The sequence below is a fragment of the Mus caroli genome, unplaced genomic scaffold (genome assembly GCF_978045245.1).
Source record: "Mus caroli unplaced genomic scaffold, Mus_caroli_1 scaffold_10, whole genome shotgun sequence".
NCBI classification, from domain to species: Eukaryota; Metazoa; Chordata; class Mammalia; order Rodentia; family Muridae; genus Mus; species Mus caroli.
In genome coordinates this window covers 35,227,608-35,245,960 of record NW_028227265.1, presented here as the reverse complement: position 1 = coordinate 35,245,960, position 18,353 = coordinate 35,227,608, and the positions used below count along the sequence as shown (strand labels likewise).

At 41.5% G+C, this 18,353-nt stretch overlaps 1 protein-coding gene across 3 annotated transcripts in view; it reads left to right on the top strand.

The window, feature by feature from the left end:
- Nup93 (nucleoporin 93) overlaps positions 1-18,353 on the top strand; it is a 110,065-nt gene that overhangs the window by 47,794 nt on the left and 43,918 nt on the right. The window contains exon 1 of one of the 3 annotated variants that reach the window (XM_029480655.2): positions 9,317-9,712. The exons of the other annotated variants lie outside the window; for them this stretch is intronic. The gene's annotated coding sequence lies outside the window, so the exon portion shown is untranslated. Of the gene's footprint in view, positions 1-9,316; positions 9,713-18,353 lie in introns of those variants that run through there. 3 annotated transcript variants of the gene reach the window in all.

Sequence of the window (18,353 nt, the reverse complement as noted above, 5' to 3'; positions counted from 1 at the left end):
TACAAATAGAGGTTTGGAGTGAAACTGTTAGAACTATTCATTTTGAACTATTATACATAAAAGCAGAAAGTACAAGAAAGGATGGGGAGGAGCAGAGGAAACAAGGCTGCCCCCCCTCCGCCCACGCACACACACTTTGGAACAAAGTTGTAAATTAATCTACCTTTGGCTTCATGCACCTGGCTCTTAACTTTGCATGTTCCCGTGTCTTCTTATTTTTCTGGAGGAGATTGCTAGAGCACTGGATATACTGTAGACCACATCTGGAAGGGCTGGGCCATGAGGTTCAACTCTGCCTTTTGTATTAGCTTTCTGCATGATGTTGGCTTTAATTCCCTTCTCTGTGACTCTCCTGCCCTGTGCATGTTTGGCAACTCAGAGCAGGCTTTTGGGTAGTGGTTTAAGTGTGATACCCAGAACAGTAGCATGTACATCACTTTAGGACTTCTAAGTAGGCACGTCTGGGCATGGTAGTGCATGCCTTTAATCCCAGCACTCGGGAGGCAGAGGCAGGCGGATTTCTGAGTTCGAGGCCAGCCTGGTCTACAGAGTGACTTCCAGGACAGCCAGGGCTATACAGAGAAACCCTGACTCGGAAAAAAAAAAAAAAATTAAACAAACAGACAAAAAAATGAAGTAGGCATGTTTAGCCCTCATAAAGTGATTAGCCCTGGGATGAGGCCTGAACCATGTGTGTAAGTGTTCTTGTTTGAACCAACTGGATTGTGTAAACACAGAAGTCTAGTGCAACCAACCCCTCATTTGTAGATGTTCTCTGCCTTTTGGGTTTAGTCTACCTGTGAATAGCCCCAGAAAAGATCTTTCTATTAAATAAGTTTGTAACACCAACCTAGATTATCTTTAAAAGTTCTTGAGTTCACAAAAGATATATAACCATTTCTGATGGGTTCTGTTTGGTTGCTTTTTTTTTTTTTTTTTTCTGTTGCTGCTATTGTGTGGTTGGTTTTGATTCTTTGGTTCTTTGGGACAGGGCCCCAAGTAGCCCAAACGGGTCTCAAAGTTACTATGCTAGCCTAGAACTGTTGGTCCTCTTGCCTCCACACTCAAGTGTTGAGATTATAGTTGCAGCCACCACTTCCTTTTTAAAACCATCCTTGTTGTTTTTAGTTGTGCTTCATTAAGGACACAGTGGTCACGAAACTATGTGTAGCATATCTCTTATGACTTAAGATTTGTCAATTTTTTTTTCATTATGGGAATATTGAAAATTGAAGGTTAGCTCAAAATATACTGCCTAAGAAGCAGTCACATAAAGGAGAATGAAAGGGAGAGGAAGACTTAGAAAGAGGGTGTGGGCTTAATAATCCCATTTTGGTTCATCATTGTTGTCCTCTTTGATGCTGTGAGCGGATGTGCTATTGCTTTTGCAAGCATTAATAATTCATGGGTGGACTATGCCAAAGGAAGCCTTAAATCTGGTCTCTCAGCAGATTAAATACACCGTCTGCCATCAGAGGAGCCAGAAGAGATGAAAGATGGACTTGTTTTTATTCATTAACTTGCTCCCCTCTGCCTTTCTCCCAGCCTCCTTTCCTCATTCTGTTTGCCTTTCCACCTCCACCTCAATCCTGTGAGCGCTGGGGATCTTGGGTTTACGTCAGTCATTAGGTTTTACTTTTCCTTAGCTGCTGCTGACACCAGATGCCACAGGAGCCCGCAGAGGAGCAGAATGAAGCATCTCCTTGGAAATGTATTAGAATGTGCAACCTATGTTTTAGAAATCATTTTAATTGACTTCTCTTTACTTTGAAGAATAATCTTGTTGTAAGTGAGGCTTTGTGGGTTTCAAGTCCTATAGCATTTGAAGGTTCATGCATTATCCTTCTATAGGTCTGGGGGTGAGGGGGAAAGTTACCACTTTACAGACAAGGGAACTGAGACACAGAGCAAATGGTTTGTGTGTGGTTACCTAGACCCCATTTACTTTGGGCCTCCAACTTCAGCATGTGTTCAGAGATTGTATGTGGGTACCTTTAATTAGGTATTTAAACAGATTTAAATTTTAGTAATTTGCCAAGGAGTACTTCAGTCTGAGGGACTGTGGGTATACAGTGTGGTGTTCACAATTAGACATCTTAAGAACTTCCAGATAACAGCCTTCTACCCCATACCACCCAGAGACTTACTGAAGCACACGTCCTGTGAAGGATCTTTGTGAAGTGGATGTGAAGTCCCCTCGCTTGTTATATTTTCAGTGTTCTAGGCTCTGAACAGGATCTGGCTATTTGAAATACCCAATAACTGGAAGGGGTGTGAGGTGACAGCGTGGTTGTTTGTCCTGGACTGGTGTGAAGAAGCATGTTGATGAAAAGAAAGGCACCTATTTTTAAAACCACTCGTCCTTTTAAGCTGGTGGAGAGAATGGTGCAGGGAAAACAGTTTCCAACTTAACCTATTAAAAACAAGGTTTAGAATTGCAGATCTCTGTGCCCCTAATTTAGAGATAAGGACCTGAGGTACTTTATAAGGCGGCATGAGCAAGCTTCGTGGACAAGGCAGGTTGCCCTGCAGTAGCAGGTGAGCACAGGCCTGGCGCCTCTTCCACCCTCCTTCTCTTCCTCTTCTTCCTCCTCCTCATCTTCCTCCTCCCCTTCTCCCTGTCTGTGTCTTCCCCCCCCCACCCCCAAAAAAGCTCTGGCTGGCCTAGAACTCAAGAGATCTGCCTGCTTCTGCCTCCCATAATCTGGGATCAAAGGCACATGTTGCCACGCCCAGTTTCTGATTATTTTCTTTTTTTTTTTTTTTTTTTTATTTATTTATTATATGTAAGTACACTGTAGCTGTCTTCAGACACTCCAGAAGAGGGCGCCAGATCTCGTTACGGATGGTTGTGAGCCACCATGTGGTTGCTGGGATTTGAACTCTGGACGTTCGGAAGAGCAGTCGGGTGCTCTTACCCACTGAGCCATCTCACCAGCCCTCTGATTATTTTCTTAAGACTTACATTCTTGAACATAATTTTAATCATATCTTGGTACATTCCAAATGCTTTAGGAATGACATTAAGTTTTATAGTAGACATTAAGAATAGAAATCCCATATATAAGTTTCCTTTATAGAATAACTCTACATTTATATGTACACACACACTCAGGTGTGCATAAATGTGTCACAGGGCACATGTGAAGGTCACAAGACAGCTTGCAGAATTCTCTCTACTTTGTGGGTTCTGAGGATGGAACTCATGCCTTAGCAACAAATGCTTTTACCCACCAATTCTTCTCATTGATCAAGACAAAATATTAAGAATATGTATTTGTATGAATAAATAGGAAATAGTTTTTTGTCCCATTTTAAATTGCTGAGGACTGGGTAAATGTAATTCTGTTCTTTTAGTAAAGAGTCCTCTGCTTGCTCTTCTGTATTTGTTTTTCAGGCAGGATCTCACTGTGTGTATTTGACTCAGACTCAAAGAACTCACCTACCTCTGCCTCCCAAGGTCTGGGACTAAAGATGTGTCCCCCCATGCTCTGCCAAGCAGTCCTTTGTTTTTAACTAGTAACCAAAAAGTAGAAGTAATAAATAATAAATATGTGCAGCACAAAAGCTTATGTGGAAATTAAGATCCACCTTCCCTCTAAGTAACGTGCCCTGCCCTACATTAATAAGCAAATCTGAATATGTGGATTTATAAGACAAATTTTGGAATTTCATTTTAGTATTCGTTCATGTAGCAGCTTCCCTACTAAATTCAAACTGGATTTTAAGAGGATTCTGTTTGTAGTCGACCTGTCTAAAACCACATCTGCTGTGTAAAGTACATTGGTAACAAGAATTAGCAGGCTAGAGGCCATCCTTTTGAAATCACTATTATCTCTCACTTGGTAATTTCATATTTCCAGAAAGCTGGGCCTTAGGCATGTGCCCAGTAGTTTCTCTCAGTGGCCTGTCATTGGGCAGTGAGCTCTCAACAAACAGCAATAATGTCAAAAAAAGTCTTGGGCTGAAGTCAAAATCCAGGCCAGGTGATTGTAGGACCCTAGCTAGAACTTTAGTTTTTCTGCACTAAGGAAATGAGTATTCTCAGAAAATTTATAGCTATGAATTTCATGAGTCTTCATATAATTTTATTATTTTATTACCTTTTATTGTTCTACACACATACTTTTTGGTTTTTTGAGGTTTTTTTGTTTTGTTTTTTTTTTTCAAGTCAGGGTTTCTTTGTATAGCCTTGGCTGTCCTAGAATTTGCTCTGTAGACCAGACCTCAAACAGAGAGACCCATCCACCTGCCTCTCCCTCCAAGTGGTGTGCTGAGATTAAAGGTGTGTGCCACCACAGCCTGGCTTGTTTCACCTCTCTCAATCTTGAAGTCTGTTAATGTTAGAGCTGAGAGAGACAGAGGCAGTAGACAAAAAGAGAGACAAGATATATGGACAACAAGCAAAAAGAGTTCTCATTTTGCATTTCTCAAAATCAGAAAACTCCTTGAAGCTGTAATAAATGTTTACAGTCCCAGCACCCAAGAGGCAGAGGCAGGAGGACCACCAGTTTGAGGCCAGTCTGGACTATGAATGGGTCTGTCACAAATCGCAGTGGATTATCCCAAGGAATATTTGTGGAGGATATCTCCTCATCCTGTTTTAAGCCCATTGGTTACTGCCTTTACCAGGGAGTAGCTGAAGTCTTCCTGTCAAATTTCTTCCACCTTGGGTGTGAATATATTTTATCTTACTGTATTATATACCATATCATATACCATAGCTCACTTTTGGGGGGGGGTGAGACAGGGTTTCTCTGTGTAGCCCTGGTGGTCCTGGAACTCACTCTGTAGACCAGGCTGGCCTCAAACTCAGAAATCCACCAGCCTGCCTCCTAAGTGCTGGGATTAAAGGCGTGCGCCACCACCGCCCGGCTCATAGCTCACTCTTAACTATGTCTTCACTATGGCATATACTTGCCAAAGAAGAATACAGGAAGAACCTTGCTTCCAGGTGGCAGGAAGACCCCCTTCTCCAGGCAACGTGAGCTTGTGTTTTCTTTCCATGTGTTTTGGCCCCTGGTCCAAATGGTCTGAATAGAAACAAGAGAATGAACCTTGAGTGTTTTACTACAAGGTTAAGACATAAACAAGCTGTCTTTTTAACCAACTGCTTCTGTGTAGTAGTGTTCCTCATGCAGTGTTCTGGATAAAATGTGTGCCGTGACTGTGGACTCCTTGTTGGTTTTCTGTAAGGGCAGAGGAGCTGTGCACCTTACCACTGTTGTGGGTTGAGAGCCTTCTCATTTCTCCCAGACCTTCTTGGCTCTGTGAGAGGGCTGCTGACTCTGGGAACTGAATGTTGCTGGGAATTATGCTGAGTCACAGGAAGAGTTTGTTTGGTGCCTTTCTGCATGTTGGCTGAGAACCATCTCAGCATCTGCCTCATCACCTAAGACTGGGAATTGTCTCAGGAAGCTGAAGAATTTTGAAACAACCAACAACAATTAGAATAGTATTTGCTTTCCTTTTCAACAGTCATCTGCATCTTCTACTTGGGTGAGACATGGTGTACAGGAGTGGTTTTGTTGACTACTAGAACACCATATGGTAGCCACCAAAGATAATTAGAATAAATGTAAGCTCTAGGCACTGCCTTCCAGAGCCACCTTCTTGTCTTTTCTCTAGAGAGTCGGGACTAATGGTCCCACAACAGGATCAAGCTGCCAGCTGAGTGAGGGTGCTACGAACTTCTGAATGCTCTGGGAGTTCGGAGGTGGAAGAGGCAATAATGAGTTCTGGGGAGGCTGAGAAGAATCTGTGGAGTAATTAGTATTTGAGTAGGCTTTGAGAGATAAAAATGGGTTCAGCTTGCAGAAAGTGAGGGAGGCAGATAATACAGTCATACCAAAGCCAGGAAGGGGAACTTAGAAGTAATGTGCTTAAGTATTCTTTTGTTTGTACATATGTTTGTGCATGAATGCATAAAGTGTTATAGATGAAAAGCCTGCCAAGGAGTGGAATGTAGACAGCAGGTACTATAAGTCTGAGTGCAGGTAAATACTAAAAAGAAATAAAGGAGGGTTACCCTGTTGTAATCTCAGCTACCCAGAAACTTGAGGCAGGAAGATAGTGCTTAAGGTCAGCTTAGGATCCATGATGAGTGAGACCTGCCATAAAAATTAAAATAGGATGTACCCACTAGCAATATTGCTCCATCTTCCCACCAGCCCAGTGAACCTGGCAAAACAGAGTCCACCCAGTTTTGGGTAATGTGCTTGTGGTCGTTGTGCTTGTAGAACTTCTTCACAGTCATTTACATGAATGTGATTTTATCTGATGATGCTTATAATTCTGTATGAACTATAGAATTTCAGTGGCTTTCTTTTCTGTTCTACAATATTATCATTTATATTATCTAATGTTAACAATTATTAACATATCGTTAATACTATGTCCCCCCTTTTTCATTTGCTTGTTTGAGATAGTCTTTTTAAAAAGATTGTTCTTTCTAAATGTTTGTGTTTGTGTGCCTGGTGGCTTTATATTCATCACATGAATGCAGGTGGCCATGAAGGTGAGAGTGTCAGATCTCCTGTGGTGGTGTACAGACTGTGGTGAGCAGCCTGATGCACTTTGGAAGCACATTAAGGGAGGGCTCTTAACCACCGAGTCCCCTCCACACTTCAGGATAAGATCTTGTATGGAGCTTAAACTGGCTTTGAGCTCACTGTATGTTTAGCTTAGGCTGTCTTTTAGATTTGAAATCCTTATGCTTCTGCCTCGCAATGCCTTGATTGTAAGTATGAATCAACATTGCCAGTTTTGCTTGTTTTCAGTGTCTAGGACTAAATTTAAAAAATGGATGACCTCATAGACATTTAAGGATGGGCTGGAGAGATGGCTCAGTGGTTAAGAGCACTGACTGCTCTTCCAGAGGTCCTGAGTTCAATTCCCAGCAACCACATGGTGGCTCATGACCATCTGTAATGGGATCCGATGCCCTCTTCCGGTGTGTCTGAAGAGAGCAATAGTGTACTCACATACATAAAATAAACAAATCTTTAAAAAGAATGGATTTGTTTGTGTTTGGCTAGTGACACACGTAGAGATCCTCCCTTTTTTGTAAGTGGTGCCTTCGCAGTGCTTTTCTGACCTCCACATTCAGACATTTAGTCTGAAGGCAAATTAGCTACACCTCTGTCTGTCTCTTCTGCCTTGGAGGCCTTTCCTGCCAAAGTGTTTTGCAGTCCTGAGCTGAGAGCTTCTTGCTTGGTTTCTTTAAAAATTTTCATGGATTGAAGGAAAAAGGCTCTGACCTGGTTTAGAATTTATTTTGATACGAAGAAATATCCTCTTAATTTGGGGGTGGGGTTAGTAAAGAGTAAAAAGGCCTTACAGACTCAGTGCAGTGAGATTTTTGCTTTTAAGTAAACAAAGAGTGTCCCCACTTTCCTGTATGACTGTCAGATTCTGTACCAGTGGGCTATTTTGACTTTTACTACACTTGGGTATTTGGGATCTTTTTTTCTTGCATCTTCCATTTCCAGACAGAACCCTTATTGCTGCATGTCTGCTATGCTCAATACAGTATTTATTTGATAAAAGACAAATGAGTTTGCTTCTTGTTCTGGTTCAGAGAGAAGTCCCCCAGGATTGTCTTTTGTTCAGTAATTGGAGCCTAAGCTGAGCCTGGTTAATTTCAAAGCCACCCCCACAACATGCTCCTGCCTTCCTCCTTGTGCAGTTCTGAGCTGTTGGTGGTACCTTGTATTGGGTCTGGAACAAAAACTTGAATTGTTGAATGTCAGCAACAACTATTGTGACATCTGCTATGGCACTGAATAGCACTGTTGGTGCAGTTAATTTTAAATTAGGATCAGAAAATCAGAAAGCTTTTCAGCTTTACAGCCCTTGTCAGCAACATGCACCTCTGAGTTAGGTATTTGCTGCTGTCGCAAAGATGGGCATTCCTGGGCTGCTTTCTGTGTCAGTATCATAAGTTCTTTCCTTGTCTGACTCAGCGTTCTGACACCAGTCGGAGTGTGCTCCTGTGTTCATTCCTTTTGTTGAAGGCTTTAATTTGTTTTTATGAGATAGAGGTCAGAAGCAGCTCAATTCTGTGTATTTAATTGACAGAAGTTTTGATGTAAGAAATATATGAATTATAAGTTTGTTTGGCTTTTTAGCATCAAAGTCTATGACTTGGTTCTGTTTCTTAAAATACAAATTTTGATGCTAGAATAAACAACCTTAAATACCCAAACTCTGGATGCTAAGTGGCCAAATTAATCTTTATATAAAAGTACATCATGAAATTGGCATGCGTCCTATATCACTCGAGTTCTGTAACTGTAGGTGCTGGGTTTGCAGACAGCAGATTACACTCCCAGGTTCTCTGATGTCGATTAGAAGAGGAAATGCGCTTTCGTTTTTTTCTTTCCCGTGTGTGCCCTTTCACTGATCTGACTTTAACCATCCTGGTATGGTTTCATCTTTGCTATTTTATAAAAACATTCTTGTAGTTGCACACTTATTTGCTGCATTGAGTTTTCTTTTGTTACCGTGAAAAACATTCGTATCTTGATCTTTAATTTCCAGGATGTATGTTAAACATATGGAAAAAAAAAGTACCCCTTTCTGACAAGCCCCTTAAAAATTGTTGCAGTAGAATGGGGACATTCATTACATACGCATCATATGTTTTCTCCCGAAATGTTGTACTAAGAAGTGACAGTTGAGCTGAGCATATGTTAATAAAAACCCTGCATTTTCCTGTGTCACTGACAGTTTCACTGGTGGGATATTCCTGAAATGCAAATAACCTCTGTTCTGTTCAAAGATATAATTAACCCGAGTAACTGTTTAGTATCAAAATCTTTTAACTACTAAGAGACCAAGCATTTAAGATGGGAATTTACTGTTCTCTCTGAAGGGCAGTGCAGTTGACAAGGGCATGGTGTCTGAGATAATCCTGCACATTGGAGCTACATATTCTGTGGACTAAAATAGCAGAATCTGCCCGCTGCTGTATAAAGTCTTTTAACTACCATTTATTTTAGCATCATGACATGTGCAGATTTCTGCTGCTCAGTTAAGGGACCAGCTTTGCACAACTGGTGTAGCAATCTGTGGCCACAGCACTGCATCACAATGCAGCAAATGCATTTTCCACTTTAACCGAACATGACAGAGAAGTGATTATTAGCCATGCAAGATGTCGGAAGTAATCAGAAATTCACATCAGAGAAATTGGAGTGGCTTGGGTTGAAGGAAAAAGTATCCTGGCATTCCTTGCCTACATGTTGTCTCTCCCCCTCTTTAATCTTAACTTGGTACAGTCCGTTAACAATAAAATACCCTTCTGTAACCTATAAACTGTTACTCCCATCAGTTTGTGCTTGCAAACTGAGAGCTGACTTTTCTGATTTTGTGTGGAGCATGCTCTTGTGATGGCAGTGCTCTGCGCAAGGTCCTGCCGTGCACCCCATTTAAGAGGATGCGACAGTCTCATTGTCTAATTGGACTCTAGTGCTTTAGTCAGATTAGCACTTGCAGAGAGCTTGGATTTTTTTCCCCCTTTTTTCTTTCCTCTCTTTCTCTCTCCTCTCTCTTCCTCCTCCCACCGGACTTTTCAATCCAGGCAGTTTAGGGTGGGAAGCCTTGAGCACTGGAGCCGGCAGCACTCGCCCTGCTAGAAGGGTAGGAGAGCTGCAGTGACTGACTGGATCGCCTCGCGGCTGCAACTCCTTGCGTTTTTTGAGAACGTCAGGTAGGATTTCTTGTCTCATAAAGAAATTAAGATAAATGTGCCCTGGTGTTAGAATGACAGCACATTGCAATGTCTTTGAAAGGTAAGGTCTTGGTTTGTGTGGAATTTTGAGATAAAATTTGTAGTGCTTAACTCATTTTTGTAGAAAAAGTATTCGATTCTTCTAAGAATCACTTGGATTTGTGCCTTGCCATTTTAATGTTTTGCTTAAAAACAAAAAATTGTTTGGGTGGGGCAAAGATCTACCTGAAGATTTAAAGAATTGGTTTTTTTTTTTTTTTGAATTTCATCTTTAAGTAGCAAATAGTGTAGACTTTCTTTAAGATTATTTTTTTTTTAAGAGCTAGGTGAACTACAGGATTTGTATCATGTGAAATATGAAGTTAGAAAATCTCTCTCTCTCTCTCCAACCAGTTCCTTCTTTAGAATTTAGGTGTGTGTGTGTGTGCGTTCATAGAATCTCATAAGTTGGGTTTCTTGTGTCAGGAAAAAAATTACTGTCAGAGATTGGAATTATCTCACAGGGAATGGTTTAGTATAAGATTTTAAATGAGAAAAATTAAATATTAGTACCTAACATAAATTCTTAATAGTTATCAGTTATTGGCAATTTAAATTAAGAAAGTATTTTTAATTTCTTAAATTCCAATTGAGAACTGTATAGCTCTTACATATACATGTATTTCAGATTTTTATGATGTTTATAAGTAAAATAAAAACTTCCTAAGTCATGTAAACAGTGTTTGGAAAATAACAAGATAATAATAATGTTTTCTATAAATAATACTTAATAGCTTGATTAATATCAGAAATAACTAGTTGTTTTAGTTCAACATTAAATCAGTTCATTGTCATGCTTTTAAAAACAATAAAATAAAAAAATATGTATATATACCTTTTTATCTCAAGAATGTGTTTTCTGTTGTGGGGCCTGTGGGGTCTGGAGCTCTCTGAAGCTGAGACTTGGAAATGGCTCACCTGGTTGAGGGCTTTGGCCCCTTCAAAGGTGGGACTTTTCTTTACTAACAATAGGAAGCTGGAGAAGCTGTCAAGTGGGGAATGGAGGAGACCTGCTCAGAAAGGGAGGGTAGCTGGGAGAATTTGGCTTCTCTCAGTGGTGGGGGTGGGGGTGGGGGTGGGATCTAGACTCACTTGTGCCTAAGATTCATTCCTTTAAAACTCTGACCCGATGCAACACTGCATAGAATTGATTTAGAGATGAGACAATAGCTGTGCTTTGCATTTTGTAAAAGATGGAGGAAACCTCTAACACTGACCCTGTGTGCAGGGAGATGACTCAGTTATCCATGCCTTGTACAGTTGCACATTATTTCCCTTTGTTTGAAGTGGGTGGATGCCAGTGCCTTCATCAGAGCTCCTTAATGTAATGTATGGAAAACGTCTCATCCACCATTTTTAACAATTAGCTGTATCATGGGCGAGGTGAGCAGGCTTCTGAAGGCAGCTGCAGGTCCATCCCATTGACATAGCTGCTATGGCACAGGAGCTTTGTAGCTGTGGAACTAACACTGCTTTCGCATACTGTGTAGAAGAATTCTTTAGGAGTGGGGAGAATATTCCCAGAAAGAAAATGGAATCCTTTTGTCTACAGTAAGTATTTCTCGTGTAGTGATAAAGGTTGAAAATCTGTCTTTGGGTGAATGGGTAAAATAGACTTTAAGCTAATGTTGCCAATGTGCAAAGTGTAGCAGAGACCCTTGGATTTTTTTCTTCTACGTTCTATGTCAAAACTCAGGTATATTCCTAAAATACGAGATTCATGAGTGACTTTAGCAAATGACCTTAATTAATTATTCATTAATAATGATAAATATGAATTTACACTAGTCAAAGATGGAAAATGATTTCTGGGGGAATAAAAGGAAGCCTAAGAGTAGTTAACTTCAGAGTCTTGGTTCTTTTATTGTCTTTAAGAAAAATGTCTTTTATTCCTGAAAAGGGCTGTTGAATTTTAGAGCTTTTTATTTTTTTTTAAAAAGGGCTTCCGTGTTAATAATCTATAAGTACATGATTAGGAGGCATAAGAAAAAAGTGTTTTTAATGAAAGAAAATTTTGTCCTAAAGAAAATAATAGATTGAGTTTTCTCTCTCTCACTTACGGGAACCATTTTTGGTGCCTTTCCTTCGTTAATACTTGTGAACGCAAAGCTACTCAGATAAAAGTCATTTTGTGGCTGTGAGCTTGTGAGCCTGGATTCTTAAATGTAGGTGCACTTGACTTGATGCAGATCTATATTCTGTTCTGCTGTTGCTGAGAGAAAACGTGTGGATTTTAACTTTGACTTGTGTGTTTATTTTTTTAAAGGCTGAAGAATTTTTGTCTTAATCCTGAAGAGTGTTAAGTTTGATAGTTAGCTGTGCTTGAAGAGCTGGCTCGCCAGACTGAGTGGCTGTTTGGCCTTCACAGAATTGGCTTCTCAGAATTCTTTTGACTTGTAGCAGGTTTAGAAAGCCAGCCACCCCCTGTAGGTTGTTTGGGATACTGTTCATCCTGGTCACTAAGCACTGTCTCTGTCTAACACATGTTGGATGCTTAGAAAAGAGCAGTTTTCTTCACAGCAACTTTACATTGATACAGTAGAGTCAGTTTTACAAACCCTGACCTGAGTCCTAGAGAGATTCTGTAAATCTAATAGAACTCACATGGAAGCCTGGCCCTCAGGCTTTGGTTTTGGTTTTGGTTTTTTCCCCAGTCTCAGAGACCCTGCATTGAATGCACTAATTGTTCATATAAGTGCTAGAAAGGAAAAGGTGGCTTTCCCTTTGATTTCCACAAGGCTTACACCTTGAAATGAAAGTGTCTTCAGGCAGTGAATCACACCTGCAGCCTTACCTAGAATGTGGGGTGGATGGATTGCTTAAGGAGCTCTACAGAGCCTTCCTTTAAAAAATCTTTAAGTGCTGTTTGTTAGAAGATTCTGTGGGTTCTCCCTTCCTCCGTTACTGACTTTATAGAAAAGCTCTGTGCCAAGTACCTTTTAGATCAGCTGGGAGGTGCAGAGGTCTAGTAGTGCTTTGTGTTTTACTCACTTCCAGCCTGGCTACTCCAGTTTGGCTGCTAGAGGAGGCTCTTCCTGATACTGTATTCTTGAGTTTCTGCAGTTTGGAAGCTTTTCCAAAGCTTTTCACATAAAATTTTAGCCTTTTGAGAGTAAAGATTCAGGGGTCAGTTCTTTCCGTGACAGAAAATATATTCCTATCACACCTTTGACTGCGCTGGCAGTACAGAGTAGACAAGCAGACATGCCAGCCAGCCTGCTAGGAAGCATGCTGTGGCACTAAGATGGCAGCGAGGAAGGAGTAAAATGGCGTCACCGGGGGCACCATGAGGAGATCCAGATTGCAGTTATTTTCTAGAACAGTCTGAAGACATCCTTAGGAACACCACCACCAAACAGTTCATGGTTACTTGTTATCAGTAGGAGATAGAAGTTTTCAGGTTTTCCTAAAGCGTTGTTAGCACTCATATCTAGACTTCAAATACCACCTTTGAGAGATTGTATTAACACTTTGGAGTTGCTTCCATTGTGTGTTCTTTATGTTGTATAGATAAAGTTTTAGAAAATGCAGAACAGTATTATTATTAATGGCAAGGTGAAGCAGCATTCCTGTAAGACTGCATTTTTTGTCTCATCTGGTTCTTCATCAGCTTTTGTTATTTTATATATGAAATATGCCAGCACTTTCAAAATGAAGCTTACAGTATTTCTTTTGTGACTGCAGATATGGATTATTCTGCAGATGAAATATGGCCAGAGCCGTGCTGCTGCTGCCTTTTCTCATTCCCATCTCTTTGGAATTTTTGGAGCCAACCATAAAGTTTATCTGGCACAATCAACTTATCGGGGCAAGGTTTTCTGCAGCAAATCACTTTCTCAAGGGCAGACATAAGTGATCTGCTCTACACCCACAACACTGTACTCCTGACCTACATGCTGTCTGCTTCCTTTGGGTGGTTTTTTTTTTGTTTTGTTTTGTTTTTTTATCTTTGTTGGCTGGCTGGTCAGCACAGTCAGTCTGTCTGTGCTGGAGCAACCTGACTCACAGTCTGTTTTCAGCTATCCCAGCAATGACTCCTAAGCTGTGCCCAGAGTCTTCTAGGGTTTGTGTTGAAGATGATGTACACTTACCAATTTGTCCTTTATAAACATACAATTAAAACTATGATCTCAGCCGGGCGTGGTGGCGCACGCCTTTAATTCCAGCACTCGGGAGGCAGAGGCAGGCGGATTTCTGAGTTCGAGGCCAGCCTGGGCTACAAAGTGAGTTCCAGGACAGCCAGGGCTATACAGAGAAACCCTGTCTCGAAAAACCAAAAAAAAAAAAAAAAAAAAAAAAAAAACAAACAAACAAAAAAAAAACTATGATCTCCCCTGCAAGTGAGGCTCCTAGGCTCGTGACGATGGGTGACTGTGAGTGGTAAGGCACTCTATGATCTGGGGTGGGGCGGGGTTCTCTGAGGCATCCCTAGCAGACCAACTCCTCTAACAAAGGATTTAGCTGCCTTTAATTTGGGGGCAGTTTCTCCTTGATAAATGTCTGTGCCCCATGTTCTCCACTGCTTATATCTTCCAGACCTGCAGCTGTGTCTATGATGACAGGGGTGAGTGGTGCATTCCCCAGCATTCCTTGGCTCTAACAGAGTAAAGTCGAAAGGTTTCCAGCCTTAATAAAGAGGTTTAGGAGAGAGTAAAACTCCAAGCATGGTTAACAAAGCTCTGACAAATTACACTTAAAACACTGTGAAATTAGAGAAAATGTCTTTGGTTGGTTGTTTCCAATTTTTTGAAAAATGAATTTTTGAGTATGAAGGGACTACAGTAAAAACAAGGCTCTCTTCTGTGACACCCATGCTGGCTTGTGCTCAGATCTGTCAGCAGAAGCACGGCTGGAGAGCAGGAGAGACTGCAGAGCATTCTTGACTGCATTGTGAATGACTGACAGTGGGTACCAGCAGGGAATTAATATGAGCGTGGCTCCTAAACACTGTCCTCACAGCGTTTCTTGTGCTTGCTAAGGAGAGCTCAGGCTTAATCCTAAGCTCCGTGGAAAGCAGGTTGCTGGCTCTCATTGGACTGACTGAGACACACTTTCTACTCAACTCCAACTCCCAACCCCTGGCTCAGTGTTCGAAGCTTGCTTTCATTTTTCCCCCAATAGGGTGGAAGGCACAAGGTCAGATGAAGCTCAGGCTCCACTCCTAGTCTTGTTTCTTGTTTAGAGTAGAGACTTCTTCAGTGGGTTTTTTCAGAGTGTATGTTAAGGGCCATAGAAAGGCTTGTTGCTTATCAGCCAGGCTATTATTGCTGTATTCCCATTTATGCTGCAGGGCAGGTTTAGTACCCAAAGTCCAAGATGAGCTTGAAATGCTTTTTTCGTCCCCTAATGAACCCACCTTGTTCCTCCCCTAGAGCGACCGTAGTGTCCAGTTTTGAGATCCTATTCATGCCTTTGGATGAGGAGAGGACTCTGCTGCTGCTCTTTGAAGCCAAGCACACAGTGTACTATTAATATTCATTCGATTTGCAAAGGTGAATTGAAAAAGTTCTTCCTGCAGAATCTTCCCCTTTCTTCTGTCTCTACAGCAGGTGTGCTGAGGTTAGGGGGCAGTTGGATAAAGAAGAGGAAGTGTTCACAACTGTGTTTTCTCTCTGCTGCTATCCCAGTGTCAGAGCCGCTGGCCAGCCCCTGCTCCCTTGATATCTACCACTGGGACAGCCACATTTCCCCAGCAAAGAGGGAGAGGGAGAATGACTAGCAGAGGGCATGCTACCACGGTCTGTCACTCCATGCTACATCATGGTCTCTCTCACTGGGTGTAGGCTTTGATGTAGGTTTTTTTTTGTTTTGTTTTTGTTTTTGTTTTCTTTCGAGACAGGGTTTCTCTGTATAGCCCTGGCTGTCCTGGAACTCACTTTGTGGACCAGGCTGGCCTCAAACTCAGAAATCCGCCTGCCTCTGCTTCCCGAGTGCTGGGATTAAAGGCGTGTGCCACCACGCCCAGCTTGGGCGTAGTTTTTAAGAAGTGGTGTGACAGCAGCACAGACAAAGTTGTCCCCTCTCTCCAGTCCTCTTATGAAAAGATAGTGCTTTCTATGGGCATGAAGGGGCAGCAGGACTTTTTGGGATGTGGAGGGAAAGCAGAATCTGTAGAAAGCTGTTTTTTTTTGTCACCAATGTCATTTATAGGATGTCATTAGTACTTGTAACCTCTGTATGGAGTCTTCCAATAACTGAGGTGTGTGAGTTATCATTCTTGAATATCTAGAAATGGCTGGTGTGAGATGGGATTGGCAGGTAATAAGAATGTCCCACTGCCCTTAAAGGGACAGAAGAGGCTTAGCAGCAGCAGCAGCAGCAGCAGCAGCATAAGCTCTAAGTAACATCACTGAGATGCAGCCTCTAATATGGTCTTTCTCAAGTTAGCAACTCCGTGTGATGCCTTGGTGCAGAGCTAGGAGGAGGCACCCAGTATTCCATGCCCACATTATGTGAGCAGGGCGGGGTTTTACACATCTCTGCAGTCCTCACTACCTGACTTGCTGTTGCTTGGCCCATAGCTTTACCTGACTCTCAAGTCTTAGAGGTTGGGCTTTTGTTCTGGCACTTGCTTGTTTTGGGGGTGTGGAAAATAGAGATGGATAATAAGGAGGAAATGTGCAAAAAGTGTGAGTGGGCTTACAGTAATGCCCATCTTTAAGGCCCATGCTTTCTTAGAAGGCAGTGGTGCAGATGGACTACTACTGACATGATTCTGAAGAGACCAGGCATGTCAGCACCCTAAGGTCAAAATGTTGCCCGTGTGCCCTTTGTTGGTCTGGGAGGCAGTACCACCCATGCTGAGCATTTTTGTGTTTATTAGATCTCCTTTGGGACACTGAGTTCTCCTCCTGGGGGAGAATTAGAAAACTGCCAAGTAAATCAAGTAAATTGAACAATAATTTGATCTGCCTTAAAGGATCCAAATCAGCATGCAATTTTATGGCCCTCTTTAAAGCGTTAACACTTGAAGCTCATTTTGTTCAAAATACAAAATGAGATTCGTCATCGTGTCTTGTACAGCACTATGTCACATTGCCAGGGGCTGCCACCTCTGGCTCCAGACTTACCTGAACATGCATCTGCTGCCACCTGCTGAAAGGGCCGAGAGACTCGGCACAGGCTCACACAACAGCATCCGACTAGTGGCATCATTCTTGTCTGTCTGACCCTACTCTCTTATGGGGAACATATGCAGTCTATCAACAGATAATTTGACATTTTTGTAGAAAACAAGCAGTGGGACTTAGTTTAAATCTGAGTTGGAGATTAAAGTATAAACGTTAGTGGAGATTCAGCCTCATTTTATATATATTATATTATCACAATACTCTCTATCTGATAAAGTGGCCCAAAGTACTTTAAGACATTATGTAAATTCTCTAATTTAAAGCTTGGGGACTACCCAAATATAAAAGTGTCAGTTCTTTGAGTTTCATCATTTGCACTTGAATGATGCCTGGGGGAGCATCAGCAGACACCATAGAAGGGGCTGGTGAAGAGCAACCATGTCCACACCAGCGCAGAGGCCCAGCTCACTGTGGGTTTGGTTTCATCTCGGAATAAGAATCACTACTCTGTTTATTTATCCACCTCCTTTATCGCTTCCCAAAAAGACAAGGTTTCAATAGATAGCCCTGGCTGTCTTTGAGTTCTCTTAGGTAGATCAGGCTGGCCTCAAACTGACAAGAGAGCCACCTGCCTCTGCATCCCAAGTGCTAGGATTAAAGGCGTGCGCCACCACGCCTTTTCTTGCTTATTTTGTCTTTATGCCTTTTATTCGTGTCTTGGCAGTTCATTCAATTGTAGTGTTCATTCCTAATATCACTGTTGACTTCACATTAATATTTTGATTTGGGGACTGACTAGATGACTCATCGAGTAAAAGCATTTGCTGCCAAATCTAAGGACTTGAGCTCAAACTCTGGAAGCCATGTAATGGAAGGAGAGAACCAACTCACTGGTTGTCTCTGACCTCTGACCTCTACATGTGTCATGACCCCTGGCCCAAATAAGAAAATGTAAAATTTTAAATGTAAATATTTTGAATGTTGGTTATTACAGATTTCCTGTTGATTTGTATCTGTCATACATATTAAATGGGAGGCAGCATAGAGATTCTGTGCTGTCCACTGTGGATTTTGCATCTTGTCAGATACCCACGGGCTGTAGTGCTGTCTCCATTTGACAGCATGGTTGGCTGGTTGGTCTGTTGAAGAAAAGGGAGAATAAAAAGTGTTTTGTGTTGTGAGGGCCATATCAAATATGGCTTTTCCTTTGTGCAGCAGCCTCTAATTATATGTATATCTGTGTGAAGAGCAGTAAGGAGCTTTATATGTTCTTCAAGTCAAGCTTACTTATAAATGGAAGCAGAGACCTGTAAAAAAAAAAGCAGCATAAAATATATTTTTAATGGCTTTTCTTTTCTGACTTAACTGTACATAGAAAATTTTCTCATTAGAGATTCTTATTTTTTTTTTAAGATTTATTTATTTATTTCATGTATGTGAGGACACCGTCACTGTCTTCAGAAGCACCAGAAGAGGACATCGGATCCCATTACAGATGGTTGTGAGCCACA